A 17,679-nucleotide genomic window follows, 5' to 3' on the forward strand; every position below is an offset into this window, starting at 1 on the left:
AGTTGTGCAACCTCTTGCCCTCCCTTGCACCATCCTTGTGGCAGCTATAGTAACTGCTTATGTCAAAAGGTAATATTAGAAAGTATTTAATATATTTTTAGATTACGTTTAATGCAACTTAGCTGACAAAGAAGAGCCAGTGCTGAGACCAGCTCTCTACAGATATTGGGAAACGTGGCACAAACTCCATTTTGAGAACAGCGGAGCTCATTTTGAGGCCATGTGTGAAGCTGGAAATTTCCGAGTGATGCAAATTATAACCAGATACAGGTAAGTGAAGACTTAAAAGCTCAGCTGATTGTCAGCAGGTTACCAGGCCCATGCACACCAAGACTGAAGTTCCCTGAAACGCTTTCACTAATCTCGGGCTTCTGTGCTGCCAGTGGGGCAGTCTTCCCTTCGCTTTCTCAAGCTGATCGCTGAGGTCAGCTGGACCAGCTTGCTCTGAAGCTGCAGCTTTGGAGCCCCTCTGGTGTCCTTTGCCCCACCCCCTGCCAGGCAGTGTTGAGTCTGGGAGATGAAGGGTGAGGGCAGCGACTGCAGGCGCTGTTTGGGCAGTGGGGATGGGCAGCAGCCCCGAGCTCCAGGCTGCGCTGGACTGGCCCTGCTGCACTGGACTGGCCCTGCTGCACTGGACTGGCCCTGCTGCACTGGACTGGCCCTCCAGCCCTGCTGCTGCTGAGGCTGCTGAGGCTTGGCTTGGCAAGACAGGGCAACCTGTGCTGCTGCTGCCAGGATCATACAGAGTTAGGGAAAAGGGAAGGATTTGCTGTATTGGTACTCTGGGTGACCACGTGGTCAGATACTGGAACTTGCAGTGTGTTTCCAAACTTGATGTTGTGAAACGGGGCTCAGTCCAGTTCACTGTGACTCGTGAGACACAGGCACTGTCTGCACCGTGGGCTGATAAACTGCAGCATGTGACCCCAGAGTGCCCTGTCACCCTCTGCTCCAGCCATCCCTCTGCTGCACAGCCTGCCTGTGAGCCTGTTCTGGATGCTGTTCAGATGAACACTGATTCATTGGGGCAAACCATTGAAGTTTTGATTCATCCCACGGGTTCTTGTTCGCTGAAAAATCACCTTTTAAGTTATTGACTGAGATCTTGAATGAGGAATTTCCACTTTTGTGACAAGATCTGGTTTCAGATGGGCTCTGGCACGTGGTGTTGAATTGAAAATAGCTGTAATTTGCTTTCAGCATTGTTAGAATCTCCAGGGATAATGATGCAACTAAAGCTTCTGCTCTGTTCATTTTGAAGCTCTTGCTCTGTTGCTGGAGACTGGCGTGCTCTGTGCGGTGGACAGTTGTAATTAGTGACACTTTTGCATGTTTGCTGTTCCTAAAATAATTTTTACTTTGAATAAGGATTTCTTCCCCTGTGTATCTGAAGTTTCGCACAGCCTGCTTCCTCAGCTCCACTGAAAGACACCAGGGATATTTGGCTAATTTGCTGAGACTTCTATTTGGATACAAAAGTGATGTTGATCTTCTGAAAAACAGGGAGTGTGTTACATTTTCTAGCCCTTTTTTTTTATCACCTTTCTCTCTTCAGTGATCACTTGATTTCTGTGTTGTTGTAAATTATTAACTTTTGAACACAGAGATATTATTGCCTCTAACTCTTCTCCTGCCCTTTGAGTTGCAGGATTGCTTTTATTGGCAGCATGCACTGAGAAATCATGTTGGCCACTTGCAGCCCTGAAATTGTAATAGTTTATCCCATTACATGGTGATTTTTTCCAGCTCAGTTCTCCTGAGAACCTTGAAATGGGTTTTCCATAAAAATATTCCAGCCACTCTTTTTCTTTTAAAGGCTACAGTCAAATTTGAAGGGATAATCTGACTATTGTTTCTTGTGGTGTACATGTTCTACCCTGATGATTTTGTAAATGATAGAGGATTTTTATAATGCAGTCTGGGTCACTGAGAACTGGGGGAACAAGCTTGCTTGTTCTTTGTCTGCAAGCAGACATACATCATTAGCATCTTAACTGATGGAATCTTTTCCATGAAAAATGCACAAACTCCTAATGCTTTTAATCTGCACAAGCACTTCATGAGTGTGCAATAAGCTGTAATAAAAGGTTTAGGTGTCTTATACCCACATTTCCTCAATGGCTCCCAGTACCATCCTCAGGAATGTATTCCAAGTGCGCTCTCCTTTGTGACTGCTTGTTTTGTCATCTTCCTTTCTCTGTAGCTGTGGTGAGTATTGTCTGAGAACCAGAACTGTAGAATTTGGGCTGACAGCACAGTATGCTGCTACTTTCAAACTGTTTGGGCCCTCTTGTTCAGTATGATTCGGGATGGCAAGTATTTGTCAGGAAAGAACAAATGAACTAGGACAAGAATTCACTTGCATGGAATAAATATGGTGAGCAGTTCTTTTTATTAGTTCCTCTGCTGAGACGTTAATCTGTGTCAAAATTTGTATGAGATGTGCCTTGGTTCAATTCTCACCCTTTTATTGTTAACACTTAGATAAACCAGGATAGGAGAGAGGTGATTAAATACTTGTCCTCAACTACTCTTGCCCTCATAAGCCCATGAAAAATTGCTGTGGGAGGAATTACATGCATTGTCTGCTTGCACAATAAAAACAAGCTTTAACAGTTGTTCTTACCATAGTTAAGTAATCCTATTAAAGCAGAAACATTTGCAAGTTTTATACTCGGGATGTCTTTCTGGTTTGGTAAAAGCAAAATAAAGGGCAGATTTCAAAGATGCCAAAGAGTGGTTTTGTTTCTCTCCCTCCCCTCCAAGAAAGCAGCTTCCTGATGTATGTACTGTTATTTATTCTGCCCTATTTAATTCTCCATCACGGTCAAAATTGTTTGCAAGGGTTCTGGCAGGCTGAACTGAGGTACCAGGCTTTTTTAACAAACTCAGAGCATTCAGCTGACTGAGGGACAAACCTGAACAACATTCAGAGATGTCTCACTGAGATGCTGAGGAAATAGCTGGTCAGACCTTCCCAAGTGTCTGACTCACTGCACTCCACAAAATCTCAATCATGTGATTTAGCAAGTCATAAATAAGCCTGGGGTGGGGTTTTTTTATGGGTTTAGTGACACCTGGTGAAGCCATGTCCTTTTGCTCGAGCAGGGAGTTGCCACACTGCTGCAAGGGCAAAATGTGGCCAGGAGAACAGAAAGGGTCAAGCAGAGCTATGGAGTTCCTGGGACAAGCAGGAGCAGCTGTGCACTTGTGACCCCATTCTCTCCATGTGCACACTGCCTGGGATGGAGTGCTGGGGTTTGTGACGGTAAGAGCGAACCATTCCCTGTTTGCCATTGCTGCTGACTCAATAAACGACATGACATGATGGAGATGAGCGTGTGTTTTGTGGATTTTTTTTTTTTTTTGGTTGGTTGGGTTTTTTCCCCCTCCTCAAATGTATTAGTGAAAGAGAAATGAACTGCTGGGGCAGCAGGCACACCTGCCTGGGATAGCTGAGTGACTGATCAGCCAGATCTTTATGTAACATCAGTGATGTTACAGCTTCTTTCATTCTGATTTTGTGACTTAATGTCTATAGGGAACCATAATGGTTTGGAAGGGACCTTAAAGATCATGTAGTTTGAATCTCCTGCCGTATTCCAATGTTTGTGGGATTCCAGACTCATCCATTCCATCTTCAACACCTGGCAAATGGGAATTTTAGGTATGTTTCCATGAATAAGGAGGCCAGCAGTAGCCTGGTATGTGAAGCATTTGCTAAGCCCGTGCAGCTGCAACTGATTGGATATTTTCTACCATTAGGGGAAATGAGCGTAGCCAGTGCCATTCCAACCATTGCTGGGCTAGTGCTTGGATCTCAGGGATTGCCTGTTAAACACTGCAGGGCAGGGGAGAACACAGTTGCCATCAGTGTTGCATCAATGTATTGTGTCGGGCCTTGCTCGATACTAATTCCTTGTTAAATTATTTTCTGTAAAAAACCCAGAATGAAAGACAGCCCTTTCCCTTAAACCTCCACAGGGATTGTGCAATGAATGAAACTGGTTTTCAGTAATTATGAATGGCAGTAAAGTCCATTTAGAGGGGTCAGGGATTCTTCCTTACAGAAGTAGCTGTAGTGTCCCAGCAGGAGGACATGGATAACAGAATCCATCCCACACATATTCCCTTTGAAGCAGACATAAAATTGTTTAACAATCACCATTTTGTGAAAGTTGCATTGAGGTATTTGTCATCCTGGCAAAGGGAGCCATCCTTGTTTACTGTTCAGCTTTCATTTTTGTGGTCTGTTACAGTAAATGGCATTTTTACCAAGCTCGAATATTTTCTCAATCAAAGTCTTTAGCAGGGAGTGCTTTGAACTGAGCTTAGAAAGCTCATTCACTTCTTTCTAGTATTTGAAGTCCTTTGCCTATTGCATGAATTACAGGCCTAATGAACTCCCCTTTGTCCCACACATACATTATCTTGAAATTCAGTCTGTGTTCCCCAACCCTTAATTCATCAATCACCTGCACACTGCCACACTCCTGGAGCCATGAGCCTGCCACAATTCTGTCAGATTTTCAGATTTCTTGCTTGTAGCTTTGTCCTTCTTATTCAAGCCCTCTCTCTGAGGTATCCATTTCCATTTGCCATACTACACAAAGTTCTGGCTCAGTTTTAGGTTGGCTCCTTTATTCAGCCAAGAGACAGCATTTCAATTACTATTAAGATGCTCAGCCTTTTGCAAACTATAGGGGGAGATGTTTGCTCAGCAGGTTTGTTTTTTTTTCCCAGTGTGAAGCACTCATTTACCTTAGAGGAAAAGGAAAATCACACCAACTAAACAGAACTTTTCTTTCTGGCTGCCCAATAAAAGGACCACCTCATTCCTGGAGGGAGAATGAGGGAGAGGGGTTTGGTTTCAAGATGTTTGACTTCATTCTGCAGCTGGGTTCTGTTCTTGCCCTTTGGTGCTTGGTTCAGGCAGGAGTTTTCTATCTAGTCAGCTTTCCACTTTTTTCTTCTTTTACTGTGCTACAGTTTTATATAAAACTATTATATAATTTATACAAAGTGAGTTACTTAAAAAGTCTGTCCTATAAACAGAATAAGGGATTTGGTATGGGGTATTATGAATGGGTAAACCAATTCCATCATTTTCCAAGTTTCTTGAAACCTAATTCCCTCCACAGAGAGTTTTCTCAAGTGTCATATGTGGTACTTGAGAACCAGTGAAGGTGACTTATTTGTGAATTAAAAAAACCTTTTTCTGAGCCTTTTCCTGTTTCCCAGTTGCCAGTGTTGTAGCAGCCTGGAGGGAAGGTGCACAGGCACTTGGGGCTCCTGTTCTGTAACACTTCAAAATGACACCAATTTCAGAACCCAGAAATGGCCGTGTGAACATGATCTTCAGAGAGGAAATTAAATGGGTCAGACCTGTCTTCCCCAGTGAATTTATGGTGTGGGGAATTTCATGTCAACTCAGCTGACTGCCTCATTTTTCACGATGGGTTTTCCATTTTCAGTTAAGCTGTTGCTATTTAAAAAGATGACTTCCATGTCATTTGCAAAGCATGTAGAAGCTGGAGGCAATTCAGCATTTTGACACTCTTAATTAACTGATGGCCTGTCATGAAAGTAGGGTGTAATTAAATGATGTAGTAATTTTGGCCGTGCTGCTTTTCAAACTATTTTTATATCTCAGCAGAATAATTCAGGTGGTGACATCATGTCAGTGTATGTGCTTCTCCTTCCTCAGTGCCTACTCAAGAATTGTTGCTCGTGGCTCAAAACAGCTGTAAGACAATAAATTCCAACCAATTCCTGGTGAGAGAGGAAACAGAAATTTAAAAAATTTCCTGTCCCGGCCTGTCATCCTGTTGGGGTCTGTGAAGATGAGGTGCAATATGTGACAACCTACACATCCTGTAGGAGAGAATCACACATTCAGGTTTCCAGGACAGTCCAGATGGGTTCATGAGAAATGCTGGGAGAAAATAAAGTTAATATTGATGGCTACAGAGCCTGAGCCTTGGGACACTGCTAATGATTTCAGTAAGATTGGATTTGGATTTGGCCCAAAATACTTTTGGCTAATGAAGATTATGCTGTCCTCAGCTAGAGGGGCGGGTGTTGAAATGGGAGTGCTTTTACTGGGTAAGCAAACACAGTTTTATGGAGGTATTCCAGGAGAGACATGTCCCTAACGCAGCCTGACAGTGTTACTGTTCAGAAATAAACGGGATTTGCCAGGAGCCAGTAATACCCACTGCATTTGGAGCCAGGTTCTTTTGATGTCCATTTTCTGATGTGCTGCCCTGGGGAAATCTGCCATCTATTCATCTCTTCAATCCTTTAATAACATCCCTTGTGCCAGGAACATCAGAATGCTGAATGCCAGGACTGAGACGTTACTATGAATATGCTGAAGATCTTTGCTTGGTGTGCGATGAAACGATCTTTGGGGAATAAGTGAAACAAAAGAGTGTGTAGGATATCCTTTAATTCAATGAGGAATGTGGGTGGAGAAGTAATTGAAATGAACAAGATGCTTTGGATTTTCCTTAATGCCTTGAACACTTCGGGGTGTACTTAAACCTGTGTGTGTGTGTGTGAACGGTTTGCTGCTCAAAGAACGAATGAAAGCAGGAGCCCGTGGTTTTTAACCTGCCCCCATCACTCCTTTTCCCTGAGGTGTGAGCACTGTATTCCCTGGGGGGGTTCTGAGAGAGGAGAAACAACCCTACAAAGGATTTCAGACCTGTGTGTGTCTGACTGACAGCCAGTCCTTCGTGACCTTCCACAGCAGGCACCGGTTGCTTCTTTCGAGCGTGGTTAAATCTGAGCAACGTGTTCCTGAATTATCTAAGGGGGAAGGAAGATGTGCCTGCAATCTGCAGCACAGGTGTGGGAGCCTCTCTCCTTCCAAAGGCAGCTTGAAATATTTTGTGCACACAGGATGGTGGTTTTGATGCCCACTGCACCCACTGTCACCAGGAAGGAATAGGGAGGAAAAGACCAGGATGCCAGTAGCAGATAAGCCAAGACAACGTTGCCTGCAAAAGATTCCTTCAAGAATAAAATCCCTTTTGTTGGAGTTGGACTCAATCACACCTTGAATGATTGAATTACAAAAAACCATTAACCAGAGCTTGAGAGTCAGGTATGTCCATGGACAGCAGCTATTCATTTATCTGCAGCACAACAAAGAAGGGAAATGCTTAAGATAACAATGAGCCAACTACATCTATCACTTCCTTTCAAGGAAGTTTCAGTTCCTTTCTAAAGAAAACCCTTTGAATCCAGAAAGACCTAAAGAACACACTCATATATACATATTAGATCAAACCCTTCACATGAGCACTGAAAGAAAAAAAGATCCTATAGATGAAGGTCCAGCTGTCCCTCATGCTCTGCCTTCCCCTGCCCAGCACTCACGATGCAGAGAGACTTGTGATTAAAGAGAGATGGAAAATGTCACAATCTTTGCAGAACAAAGAAGGATCAGAAGGAACGTAGTGGAAATAAACAGAATTGAGGATTTTACAGACAAAGATTGTTCTTATATGAGGGAAAAAAGGGCATTAAGTTAAATTGCGCAGCAGAGCATTTACAGCTGATGAAAAAATATACTTTTGAAGTACCACAATTAGTTCATGCAACTCACTGTTACAAGTTGTCACAGATCAAAACAGGATTTAATAGGATTAGATGTTCTTCTCTATAAGCTGTGTGTTCGTTTATATTAGTTAAGTACAACAATGAGCTGATTTATTTCATTTGTATACTGAATCTGTAGAAAAATCTGACAGCTTTTTTGGTCATAGAATATAGTTATGTTGGAAGAAACAAAAGAGCTTACATCAAAAGATATCACTTCAACACTCATAATAATGGGTTATTTAATAACACCTATGTTGATATGATTTTTCAGCAATAGATTTATTTTGCACTGTGTATAATTAAAATTGAGTTGAGTTGGAATTGTCGTGTTTTGATTTCTCTAAAACGGTTTTGTCCTTAGAATTTTCCTTGCATCTGAAGCGTTGACATTCGAGGGAGTGGATTTCTGTTCACAAAAACAGTCATTGAAAAATCCTCCACAAAACATCCTCTGTGCTCCTGTCTGCTGGTGGAATTCCTTTCTGCTGTGTCTGATGCAGTTTGTCCCCAGCCAACATATTGACTAAGTCTTGCAGTGCACCAAGCACTGAGGAGGTTCACTGGAGCCCACACAAATGCCTGAGTCTGTCATTTAAGAGCTTGTAAGCTCCCTTGTAGGCTCATGGTTGGTCTGGTTCTGGAGGATCTCTGTTTAAAAATCATCCCTTCTTCACCACTGTGCTTCCTAAGGGCCACAAAGTGTGAATATGGTGGTGGAATGTATGGAAAAGTGCTTATGGCTTTTAGAAAGGACTGCCAACAACCCAGAAACTTCCTTCTAGAAGCTGTGAGATGTGCTGGTCCCTCCCTCCTCACCAACATATCATACTTAAGACAAATTTTTTTAGACCAAACTGGCACAAATTATCACTTTTATCTAAACAATGAGAGTCACAGTTCTCAATCCACCATCCTCTGGTGTAGTCCTAACATTATTCCTGGAGTACTATCGTCTTTGAGAGAGTTTTATATGACTGATGAAATTAAATAATACTACAACCTAGTGATATCCCAATAAACATGGGATAGGATGCAAAATCAGGAGATCTTCAATTCCAGTCCAAACTCTTAAATGCATTTTTTGAGTGACATGGAGCAGGTTGCTTAATCAGCACAGGGCAACTAGCAGGTTTCAACCATTTGTAAATTACTTTTGGATCTTCACATGCTAAAAACACATCTGTCAGCATTTGAGGAAGATGAAGTTCTGTAGATGGAGTTACTGCCTCAAACTCCTATTCATTTTTGAACCTCAAAGTTCTTTTGCTTCGTGGAACCAGAAAGCACATATTTAGGTGATGATTTCATATCTTCCAAATGATAGCTTTTCATGTAATCATCATAATAACACTTCTCATAAGAGACTCTCCAAGTGGCTTCACAGACCTTCCTAAGGTCTCATGAAACTCTTACTCATGCTGTAAATATAACTACTTCTGCTACACACAGAGGAGAGAGGATCAGACGGGTTAAATGTCACCCAGTAAGTCAGCAAAGAGTCGAACAAGAACCTGTTTCTCCCAATTCCAAATCCCAGGAGGTTTGTTGTTACTGAGCTCAGACATGTTCATCTGGAACACTCTCACAAATACTTGAACCCCATGGGTATTCATTGAAGGCATTTCCATCTTCTGGCCAGAACAGGAATGTAATCAAAAAAGGTACATAAGCATTTCCAGGGCTTCCAAACACAGACGAATAAAAAAATAAGAAGAATTAAATGATCCAGTTGCTTATTGTTTTCTTGTTAACTAAGTCCTGTAAATTGATTTACTGCTTAAGAGAAGCTTTCAAACTACCTAAATATCACATCTCGTTCCAAATACCAAGTCCAAATAACAACCCTTGAAAAGTTGTCCTGTGAGTATTGGAAAAATAACCTTTGTTTGCCCATGGATTTGTGTTGCCACCCTCTGATCCCTTCCTTGCACTCACCCCAGCCCTGCCACATCCACAACAACCCTCATCCCACAACAACCTCAGCTTCCTGCACATCCTCTGCAAGGCCAGAGCAGACAGTGATTAACAAACTCCTTAAGGACCAGCAGAGTTGGGCTGGCTTTGGCTCGGCCCCTCTGTGTCTGGCCATGGATTGACACAAGACTTGTAAGAAGTAAATTTCCTTTGAGACATCAGTTTTACAGCTGTGGCAGAAATTGGCCAAGAGACCCTAGAGATATGGGAAGGAGGGAGGGGGAGAGGAAGGCAAACAATTTAATGGAATAAGTGTTATTACTTCATTAAGCTTGGGCTAATAATTTAAAATGGGTGCCAGAGGGAGAGAAAAAGAAAAAATTGAGACGTAATTGTTCCCACATAAGTTTAAAACAGATACAGACACAGATCTCTTAGGGCCTGTAGGCCAGTGTCTGGAATATTGGAGAGAAAAGTGATGGATATTTCAGGATTTAGGCAGCATAAAGAAGTGATGCCCCCTTCTAAATGCATAGTCTATTGAGTTGACTGTTGGAAAGGATTAAAATGCAATCTTTTTTTTTTTTACTCCTAAGAATAAGTCCTATCTGGTGGAAAATGCATCATAGATTAATTAAGTGGCTTTATCGTATGACTCACTAATACTGAGTTAACCTTAATATAGGATTCTGAGGATATTAAGCCAAGGATTTTATTGATTCACATTGTTCTGGTGCAGGTAGCACTTGAGTGTAATGGATGAAGTCTGCACAAAATTTAGAAAAATCAAAGATCCAAGGCTGATGAGGTAATCAAAGTGTATTAAGACAGCACAGGAGCTGGGCCAGTCTCTCAGCCACTAGAGGGCAAAGCCACGACACTGCAAACTTCATCATCGCCTCTTTCTAAGGGTGCTACCAACGAGGGGTTGTTTTTTTTACAACAAAAACTGGTTAAATGATCACCAAGCCCTTCCCCATCAGTGGCATTAGTAATGAGTACTTACAGTGTTGTTTCTGTTGGTGTGGTACGCAGGCAGTCTGAAAATTTAATAAAAAGCCAAAATTTTCTTCCATGGAGCTGTGAATAAAAGCTTCAGTCACCCAAGAGGTTTGGACCCTTTAGGTTCACAGCAGAGGCCTTTCCTACTCGAGATCTTACATATCAGTAGAAGACTGAGCACTTGTGTCAGAAACTGCATTGGGAAAGTAATGAACATTTTGCTGTGAAGGTTTCCTAATTGTCTGATGGTACCAGATCAGACTGGGAAACTCCTGAATGTTTCCATCACTGTCAGATTTTGGAGGGGTCCAGAGCCTTATATACAATTCCCTACGCAAGTCAGTCTTTGACCTTCTAATGTTAAGTGTTCCTGTTCTCCTCTCCCTGGTTCTTGCCCTCTCTTGTGCCTATGCCTATTATCAATCATCTGTCCTCTGCTCCTGCTAAAATTCCCACTCCAGTGTTCTGAGATCAGGCATGGATCAGCTTTGGTGTGGACCTGAGAGACTGCTTGGCACAAGACCAGTATCCTGCCTGTGACAGTGGCCAGCAGCAGATGCCAGAGGAAGAGTTTAGTAGCAGGATAATCAGACAGTCACACTTGTCAGGAGTAACCTCCCAGCTCCCAGCGATGCATGTCTCAGACTCCCCGGGTGAGAAGAGTTCTCTTGGCATGCAATATTGCTTCAAAGGCTTTGCCTTCTGGGAGCGAGTCCACCCATCCCTTCCACCGGTGTAAACACTGCCATCCCCACGGTCTGCTCCCGTCATGTGCTGGGGAGCACATGAGCCGTGTCAGATGATGCTGAAAGGGATGACAGGTTGTTACTTCTTAGTGCCCAAGGAAATCGGGTTCTGTGTAGACGAGCAATTAGAATCCACAGCCACGCTCACAGAGCTCTGTCTCATGGGGAGCAGACTCACAGCACCGAACTCCTGCTTCTGCCAAAATTTCATTTCTACAGTCACCTGATTCTGACATCTCCAGTGCTGGGAAATCTAACTTGTCCCTTTCTAAAGTGTCTCAGTGATTAATTACCTTCCCTAGTAGAAGACCTCACTGGGAAGCTGAATACAGTTTTGGGAGTGCTTAGAACCTGGGATTGAGTCACTCTTTTGACACTGAAATAGACTGAACATTTTCACTTCCAATATAATTCATTCTTATTCATCTTCTCTGAACCATCTTTTTTTTTCCCCCCTTCTATTAAGGAATTAAGGAATTTGGATATCAGACTTCAGGAGCACTGGAACTAGTACCAGAAAAATAAATACAGGCGTCTTTCTACATTATTCTGTTTATATCCCCAAGGATTGCATTATCCTGTTGGCTACAGCACCACACCACCTGCTTATTTTCTTCTGATTATGTATGATGATTCCCCAGGTTTTTGAGCATTAACTTGTAAAGCACAGATTCTCTCATCCTACAATCACTGTCTTTATTCTTTGGTGCATGTTTTTACATTTGGCTGTACAGAAATGCATATGACTTGTTATCAAGCTGTCTCAGCTACTTTACAGCATGACTTGTCATTTATGAATCTCTCTTGCTTACATCACTTGCAAACTTCGTAAGTGATAATTTTATGGTTTCCTTAGAGCCATTAATATCAATGCAATACAGCATAGAACTAATTGCCAGAGGACCCAGAAACACATTCTTTGATGATGACTTCCTATTTCCCCACTTTGTAACTGTCAGTTAGGTAGAGTCTCAGCAGTTTTAAATGTGCTGTGATGAATCTGTATCATTTTGGCTTCTTAATTAAAATGCTGCAAGTCGTCAGAACAAATATTTTGCAGACCTACTTACCTTCATCAACAAAACTTGTAATGCCATTAAAAAATCAAATTATTTCGGCAAGATTTATTTTCCACATTAATCTGCATTTATTGCATTTCCATCCTTTAATTGTTTTTTAATCAAGTAATGTAGATAATGTCCCATTATATTACCGAGAATTCTTGTCAGTCTGGCAGGTCCTAATTACCCTGGTCACCTTGTTTACCCTTTTAAAACATTGGGACAATGTTTCATCCAGTCCTCTGGAACTTTAACAGTGTTTCAAGATTTATTGAAAATCATCATTAATGGTCTAAAGATACTCTGTGCCAGTGCTTTTAAAACTTTTGGATGGAAGTTACCTGGATCTGCTGATGCCCAACTTCATTAGCTTCTGTTTAACATCCTCCTCAGCGCTTGTTGTAATGGAATGTATCTCATCATCATCACATGGTATTCATTTATCATCTGCCTCTTCCCCAAATACAGACAAGAAGTAGTTGTTGAGTTCTGTCTTTCCTACACTGTTGTCAACCACTCTACTCGTTCCACCTAGGAACAGAGTGGAGCCTTTATTAAGCTTCCTTTCCCCCCTAGTTTCTGCAACTTTCACCGAGCAGTTAAAAAATCCTCTTATTTATCCTTAACTCTGTTGTTCAGAGATTACTCTTGCATCGTTTTGAATCCCATATCAATTCCCTGGATCTCCTAGCTCCCAGTGTATGTCTTTGTATTGAGCCTGTAACTCTCTGCTGCTCCCTTCAACCAGGGCACCTCAGAGCTTCCCCTCACCTTTGTAACTGCGCTTCTCAAGCTCTTTCCAGATCCCTGACTTTTGCAAATTGGAGTATCCTTTTCTATATGCTCTTCTTTATGCCTTTTCCTTGGCAGCTTCTCCTCAGGAGCTGTGGAACAACGGCAAAACACTTGGGAAAAGAGGTAGGAAACTCAATACCAAATGTCTGTGCTATCATGGGGGATACCACTGGGCATGGTTTCTCATGATGATGCTGTAAAGGATCAGGGACATGGAAGAGCTGAAGATACTTCCTGGAGAATTTGTAACTCTGGCACCAGCACTGAATGTGCCAAGTAGAAGGTCATGGTCCATGTCTTACAACTTTGCTGGGGCTTGGAATAAAAATTATTGGTTTGGTTTGGAATAGTGTTTCTCACTATCCGTAGTGAAATGTTTCCTCTTTGGACACTTGCAGAAGGAGCACAGTGAGAACACAGGATGGACAATCTCCCTGCCTTAAGATCAGGTGCCTGGCACCACAACTGCCTGGAGCAGCCATGTGGGTGTTGTAGAGTTTGCTGCTCCTCTAGATACATCTTCATTAGGAACAACTCATGTGGCATCCAAGATACCCAGAAGCAATGGGGAATGAGCCCATGTCCCATCACCTTAACTCACAGAGATGTTTCCCACTGCATGTTTTGCATGCTTTCATGTGACAGCACTTTTGCAAAACAGCTGATTATAATATCCTTCAGGAAAAACCTCTCAATGTTTGGTGAGAAAACATTCCAACAAATGGTTGTATCCAGAGGGATTAAAGTAGAACAAAATTATGATAGTGATATGCCTCTGTGAGACATCTGTAGATGGCAAAGCTATGTGCTTGCATGCATTTGGCCAGAGGGTATGGAGTGTTACACTGCTTACCCTTTAATTTACTTCCTTTTAGTTTGCCAGGCATATTGTGTGTTTAGCAGTCTGAGGTGTTTCAAAAGAATTGTTTTGAGGATGGTAATTGTGTATTGGACCGATCTGAAGCCCTCATCTGTGCTTCACAAGCATGACACCATTAATTGCTACAGAGATAGCAAGTTGGGGTTAACAGGGAATGCTTTATGGGAGAAAATAGATTCCATCTCCATTAACATGCTACTCCCAGCTATGATTGATGAGCATTTTTTTATCTTCTCAGCTCTTTGCCCATGGATTGATGATTCAGTTGATTGGGAGCATCTTGCGTTTTCTGCTTGAAAAGCATATAGTTCTACCAGAATCAATGAATAAACATTAAGTGCTTCCCTTTCATTTCCAGCGGGATGGGCTGATGCTCTTGGAGCAAGGAGGCCTAGATTTTATCACCGGGGCTCATTACACCGTATTCACTGGCGTACGTGGGAAGTTAATGGAGAAGCCCAACCTACTGGAAAGTGATAGCCTAGAAGTGTGAAGGCCTGAGAAGAGGGAACGGCTGTGCAGCTGCATTAGCAGCCATCACACTCGCCTTTCCATCCCTCCTGAGGTGACATGGCCCTCCTGCACCTGGGAGGTCACAGCACTGCCCGAAGGTGAGGGGACAGCGGCTCCTTCCCATTCCCCCGGCGTGAAGCGAGCCCTTCCTGACGGGGAGCCGGGATGAGGGGTTCCCGAGGTGAGGGTTCCAGATGCGAGGAGTTCCTGAGGCAAGGGGGTCCTAAAGCGAGGGGTGAGGGATTCCTGAGGCGCTGAGCGTTGCTGCGGGAAGGGTGAGGCTGCCGGTGGCAGAGGGGCTGGCGGTGCGCGATGTATCCGGGACGGCAGCCCAGCACTGTCCATCCCCGCGCCCGCCGGACCGAGACACGCGAGAAGTGACATTTCCTAGAGCTCCCGAGCGCCTGCAGCCAGGCGGGGAAGTGTCCCGGTCCCGGCATGGGCGGCCCCCTCCTCTTGGAGAGAACGGGCGAGGCTGCGGGAGCTCAGTCACGGTTTGGCATAACCTGTCAGCTCGCCATCGCGGCTCGTATAAGGAACGAGCGTGTTTGCCTGTTGATGTTTGGTGTGGCGTGTTTTCGTTTGTTTTATTTTTCATTTCCGGAACCCTCTTTGCGGACGATCGGACGTGCCTGGGAGCGGATGGCCCCGTGCCTCGCACCCCTCAGGGCGGCCGCGGGTGTCCCTCTCCGATGGTGAAGGTCCTCAACGCGAAATGGCGAAAAAACACTCGGACGGCTCCCAGCCGCTAGCGCCGCTGACCGGGGCGTGTACGGTCACATCGCACCCCCGCTGCAGCCGCCCGCGGGGCAGCTCGCTCGGTGTGGTGCGTGGGTGTCCCCCCGGCCGTGCAGCCTCCCAGCCCTGTGTGTGCGCCTGTCTGTCTGTCTGTCTGTGTCTGTCTGTCTGTGTGTTTTTGTGGCTGTGGGTCCCGCGGGCTCGGTGGGACCCCGCGCGGGGAGGGCGGGCGGCGGTGCCGGCGCGGGGCCCGCGGCGCGGGGCGGGGGCGCGGCCGGTCCGCGCCGCCTCCCCGGCGGTGCCGCAGTGCCGTGCGCTGCCGCCGGGGCCGGCCAGGGGGCGCTGCTGCCGGGCGCTGCGGCGGCCTTGGCCGCGGAGGCAGCGAGCGAGCCCGGCTGGCGGCGGCGAGGGCGCGCCGGCCCCCCGCGCTCCCGGGGCAGCACCCGGGGGATCCCCCTCGCCATGCGCACCCGGCGGCGCCTGCTGCCTCCCGAGGTGAGTGAGCGCCGCCCGGCCCGCCGCCCCTGGGCCCGGCAGGCCGGGGTACCCCGCTCCCCAGGCCCCTGCCGCCCGCAGCGAGGCCCCGCGGGCGGGGAGGGCTCCGGCGCCTCCGCGGAGCCTCCGTGTCGCCGACAGCTTCGCGGGCCAGGGGGGCTCCGGGTGCCCCCTCGCCCCGCCGCCCTTGTCCCCCGCACACCGCCCAGGGGAAGGCAGCGGTCGCCCCCCAGCCCTCTCCGGCCGCCCTGTTCCTCCGAGCCCCCTCCCCGCCGGTCCCCCTCCGTCCCCGGGGTGACCCGCTCGCTCGGGGCACCTTTCTCCCCGCGCCGGCGATGCCGGGGGTGGGGAAGGAGCTCTGGCTCCCCTCGGGACCCCCGTGTGCCGGCGCGGGGCAGGGCGAGGCTGTTCCCGGGCAGCCGCGGCCGCCAGCCCGGCGAGGGGAGGATCCCTGTTTGCATCTCGTGCCCTTTTTATGGCCTGATCTCCGCTCTCTCCCCGGGCAGGGAATGTTACTTGCTCGTCGCGATGTGTAACAAGTCACTCCTGCAATGGTGGTAGTGGTGAAGGGGGATGGGGAGAGCGACCGGGATGCGTTTTATAACATCTCTAATTACGTGAAATTGTGGTCATGTCTCACTCTAAGAATAACTGGCACTCTTGGCATGTCGGACTTTTTGCAGAGGTGGGCTGGTTACTTGCTTATAAATGTTACGGCTAAATAGGTGCCTATGGCAGAGGGTGGCTCAAGAATTGTTTTTATCTCGTTAACCAGACTGAGAAACAAGTAGCAGATGGAAATTGATAGACTTTATATTTTCGTGTTAACGATCTTGTTTATTTATAGACAAGATAGTCCTTATTATTTTATGACAGAGGTTTTTCAGAGGGTGTAATTTTTATACATGTTTTCATTTGGTTCTGATATTAAAAGTTAACTGAATTCTGTCAATCTTATTTATTAAGTGTGGTTGTCTAAGATTAGAATTTCTGAATAACACTGCCCTCAATTTTTGGGTCCAGGCTGAATCCAAAACTAGAAGGAGCCCTGTATAAACAAGTAAAATAATAATGACAACAAAAAGATGCTCTACTTGAATAAAAGCTTATATTTTCGTTGGACATCATTTAGCTGACAGGACAATGTTTGAAAACATTGTAATTAACTTTTATTAGCAAGAAATCCAGATTTTAGATATACCTTCAGTGGTTGAAACATCACCACACTCCTTTATTACTGCCTGAACCCAGCAGTGTGCTGCTTTTTATAAAGTTACAGCATGTGATGCAAAATGAGAAGAACAGTCTCCTTGACCCAAGAGAGACAAAATTAAAAATCTCTTCAGAGGTTTGGGGAATCTGAAATGGAAGCTGAAAAGGGTCTAAAATTTCAAACAAACCTCCCTCTAATTGAAGCCCTGATCCACACTGTACAAGTAACCGTGTTCTGACACACTGATTGATTCTCGTTGCTTTTTGGGGCCTCGTTTAGTGTGTGAAAAAGGAAGAAACCCACCCCAAAACTGCAGTGCTGGCTCCTGATACTGGGTGTTGTTTTTGTGTGTTAGCTTTGAGTCAGTTATGAGGCCAGGGATTAAACGCTTTCAAAGACACACATTTCAGGATCTGAGGCCTGGGGCTAAGGCTGAGATGAAATACAGTTTTTTTTAGTTTGGCATGAAGTCTGACTGTGGTTGTCTCAGGGAACAAAGGTAGAGACTGAACAAAGATGCGATATTAAAACTTGTGGCCAAAGAATGATAAGCTTTTAATGTCTGTTGTAGTCTGTCCACTAGCTGTGCAAGCTTTAGCAGAAAGCAGCTTGCTGGTTTTTGGCTCTACAGGCTATCTGTGAAAAATTACCTGGAAATTATTATGGTAAAGGATTAGAGCGCAGTCTTGCTTTTGGATAAAAGTTGGCCAA

General features: G+C 45.0%; 1 protein-coding gene across 1 annotated transcript in view; it reads left to right on the forward strand.

The window, feature by feature from the left end:
• Positions 1 to 15,614: 15,614 nt before the first annotated feature.
• The window catches only part of ZFYVE9 (zinc finger FYVE-type containing 9), a 51,744-nt gene continuing 49,679 nt past the window's right edge, over positions 15,615 to 17,679 (forward strand). Inside the window, exon 1 of the mRNA XM_050306319.1 lies at positions 15,615 to 15,755. The gene's annotated coding sequence lies outside the window, so the exon portion shown is untranslated. The remainder of the gene's footprint in view (positions 15,756 to 17,679) is intronic.

The sequence above is a fragment of the Myiozetetes cayanensis genome, unplaced genomic scaffold (assembly GCF_022539395.1).
Source record: "Myiozetetes cayanensis isolate MyiCay16 unplaced genomic scaffold, myiCay2020 scf12, whole genome shotgun sequence".
In the NCBI taxonomy this organism is placed as follows: domain Eukaryota; kingdom Metazoa; phylum Chordata; class Aves; order Passeriformes; family Tyrannidae; genus Myiozetetes; species Myiozetetes cayanensis.